General features: G+C 35.1%; 1 pseudogene; it reads right to left on the bottom strand.

The window, feature by feature from the left end:
• Positions 1–2,821: 2,821 nt before the first annotated feature.
• Positions 2,822–3,765, bottom strand: LOC122700772 (annotated as a pseudogene).
• Positions 3,766–4,059: the final 294 nt, after the last annotated feature.

The following is a 4,059-nucleotide window of genomic DNA, read 5'->3' as shown; positions in this document are numbered from 1 at the left end:
ATTGAATGAGAGCTTTCTCTGAAGTTGAGATGAATGGTAGTAGATTAAATACTTGTCCATCAAGTTATCAGGTATACTAATCTCCTGTGACAATGGTCTTACATTACAAAGTTCTTGCACATATCATTAAAGAATTCAAGATGGGAGGATTATTTTAGTGTTGTCAGGATGGATGCTAAATGCCATAACATGAATCCTTATAGGACGGAGACAGAGATTCAACAAAATCAGAAGAGAAGAAGGCAATCTAGCACACAGGCAGAGATTGGAGTCCTTCAACCACAAGACAAGAAATGTTGGCAAACACATGAAACTAGAACAGGCAATGAAAAGATTATTCTCTGTGGCCTTTTGGAGTAGTGAGCCCTACTGACACCTTGATTTCAACACAGTGGAATTCATTTTGGATTTTTGTCCTTCAAGAGTGTGAGAAAATACATTTCTGTTGTTTTAAAGCACAAAATTTTGGTAATTCATTTCAGCATCGACTATAAGCAGTGAATCTTGAGAATCATCGAACATCTTCAGCTGATTAATGTCAATCTGCCACCCCATATGGAGAAGGAGGATGAATAATAAATAATAATAATAAATAGTATACATATTGGGGTGCATATGCAAATTGCATATTTAAATATTTTACTTATAAAATTTACATATACAAATAATATAAAGTATAAAATAGTATTCTTCAGCATAGATTGCTATATAAATCCATAAACTTTTTAAAAATTAATTTATTCATTTTAATTGAAGGATAATTACTTTATGATATTGTGGTGATTTTTGTCATACATCAACATGAATAAGCCATGGGTGTACATGTGCCCCCCTGATCCTGAACACTCCTTCCACTTCCCTCCTCACCCCATCCATCTGGGTTGTCCCAGAGCACCAGCCTTGAGAGCACTGCTTCATGCATCAAACTTGCATGGGTTATCTATTTTGCATATGGTAATATACATGTTTCAATGCTATTCTCTCAAATCATCACACCTTTGCCTTCTCCCACTGAGTCCAAAAATCTGTTCCTTACATGTGTGTCTCTTTTGCTGCCTTATACATGCAGTCATCATTACCATCTGAGTTCCATATATATGCATTAATATACTGTATTGATGTTTTTCTTTCTGACTTACTTCACTCTGTATAATAGGCTCCAGTTTCATCCACCTCATTAGAACATAATTTTCTGTCTATATGATCTGCTCATTGGTGAAAGTTGGGTGTTAAAGTGCCCCAGTATTATTTTATTACTGTTGATTTCTCGCTTTATGGTTGTTAGTATTTGCCATTTATATTGAGGTGCTTCTATATTTGGCCCATACAAATTTATAATTTTTATATATTCTTTTTAGATTGATTCCTTGATCATTATTTTGCACATGTCTTTGTCTAATGTAATGGTTTTTATTTTAAAGTCTATTTTGTTTCATGTGAGTATTGCTACTCCAGCTTTCTTGTGATGTGGAATGAAATCTTGTGATTCAGAACTTGCATGGAATACCTTCTTTCATTGCATCACTTTCGATCTGTATGAGTTCCTAGGTCTCAGCTGAGTTCCTTGTAGACAGCATACATACAGGTCTTGTATTTGTGTCCACTCAGTCAGTGTATATCTTTAGTTTGATGTACTTAATCCATTTTCATTTAAGAAATTATCAATACGTATGCTTCTATTGCTATTTTCTTAATTGCTTTGTGTTTGTTTTTATAGGTTTTTCTCTTCCATCTTTACTAACATTTTAGCTTCAAGCAACATTTAGCAACAACTTTAGCTCTGACATGACATGTAAAATCAGAATTATTGAACCTATACCAACATGTTTTTTTCTTTTGTTTAAAAAAAATTATTCCCTGAAGATCTAAAATGTAATATCTATATTAATTTATGTGACAATAATACCAAATATTAATCATTTTAATTAGTATTTTTAAGATGATATGATAGCTAAATGAAATATGGTAGTCAATTCAGATGATATTACAATTCATATTTTGAAATTAATTTTAATAAATTAAAATTCATAAATTTTTCAGGAGAATATTTTAATTTGATTTTTTTCATTTCTAAACTGGCATTAATTTTCAAATCAAATTGTGTGCTGTACATGTCTTTCTTTCATTCTTTTTTTCCTCTCCACTCACTCCCTCTTCCCTCTCCCTTTCTTTTTTCCTTCCTCTCTTATAAATAAAATACCTTAAAAGAAACTTGTCAAGAGATCATGAGATAAAACTCATCCAATATTATTAACTCCATTCAGTTAACCCCAAAATGTGAAACCTCAGGCCTAAGACTTTCCTTGTGATCAAAGACAATGATTGTTTTTTATTTACAGCATTTCATATTAATTAGATACTCTTATTAACAAGTGAAAAAAATACTTCAGCCTTTTTAAAAAAATTAATCTGTATAAATATATTATCTATATTATCTTATGTGATAATATTTATCACATACTAATCATTTTAATTGGTGTTGCTTTTTTTAGACAAAGTTGTTGAATTTTTCCTTTCACAATTACCGTATATTTTAACCTACATATTTATAGTCCTATCTGCTTATCTTTTACCAAATGATTTTTTCTAAATCACATATAATCACAACTAATCACAAGGTAAGTTCAGAAAAAAATAATATGACAAGATATGGAAAAGATGACAAATGTAACTTTTATTAATTTATCTACATGTAGTAGTTTATCTAACATATTTTTAAAGAGCAGTGCAAACTGGCAAAGGAGCACCAAGTATATTGACAGAAAGAAATTTTGTAACCTGAATCTAATTTGAGTGATGCAATATTAGCAAATTATGCTCACTATGTAGATGACTCAAAATGTTTCTCCAGCCACTTTCTACAAGCCTCCTTGACTTCTATATTCCTCACACTGTATATAAGGGGGTTCAACACATGTGTTAAAATTGTGTAAAAGGGAGAGACCACCTTGTCATGGGCCACTGAATGGTAAGATTTGGGCCGCGTGTAGATAAACATGCTAGTGCCATAGAAGAGCCTCACGACAGCCAGGTGGGAAGAACAGGTCACAAAGGCCTTCTTCCTGGCTGCAGTGGACTGCATATGAAACACGGCATCCAGGATGAGACTAAAGGAGGCCAAAATGAGAGACAGTGGGATTAAGAGCATTAGAATGCAGCAGACATACATGAAGAATTCAAAAATCAAGGTGTCTGTACAGGCAAGGCAAACAAGCGATGGTGCCTCACAGAAGTGGTTGACTTCTCGAGGGTGGCAGTAAGGGAAGCTCAGAGTGACACCAGCCTGCATCAGCCCATCCACCCCTCCCAAAAGCCAGGAGCCAGCTGTCATGTGCAAGCAGAGCTTCTGATTCATGAGGATCGGGTATCTCAGGGGGTGACATACAGCCACATAGCGGTCATAGGCCATGGCCGCTAAGAGGAAGCACTAGCCCCCTCCCAGAGTAAGAAGCAGGAGAATCTGGGCACCACAGCCAGTGGAAGAGATGGACCTGGTGTGCCTCAGGTAATTGGCTGCCATTTGGGGGACAATAGTGAGAACCAGCATCATGTCCACGAGGGAGAGCTGGCTAAGAAAGTAAGAAAGTACATGGGAGTGTGAAGCCGATGATTCACATAGATGCGCATGATCATGAACGCATTGCCCATCAGGGAGGTGAGGGAAGTCATGAGCACCATGGAAAAGCGGAACAGATGGGTCTCTGTGTAGTTAAAGAGTCCTAGAAGAATGAAATTTATTCCTGTGGTGACATTTATATTTTCCATAGCTCAGTTATTCCTGGAAGACAATGAATTATTAAGAAATTCCTATTTAAAAGCTTAGGCATTTCCTTACAAAAGCTTGATCAAATAACATAGAAAAAAAAGATACTGGGAGGCATAATTATGACTTTAACATTTGCATTCACAATTGTTTGCCTTAGCATCCTATTTTCCATCTCTTTGTAATTACACTTTGTTTTGAATCCAAATAAATTTGATAACATGTATGTATAGTAGTTGTTTTGTCGCTAGGGCGTGTTTGACTCTTTTGCGACCCCATGGACTATATAGCCCACC

This window comes from Cervus elaphus, chromosome 9, assembly GCF_910594005.1.
Source record: "Cervus elaphus chromosome 9, mCerEla1.1, whole genome shotgun sequence".
In the NCBI taxonomy this organism is placed as follows: domain Eukaryota; kingdom Metazoa; phylum Chordata; class Mammalia; order Artiodactyla; family Cervidae; genus Cervus; species Cervus elaphus.
This window is presented reverse-complemented; position numbering and strand designations above follow the sequence as displayed.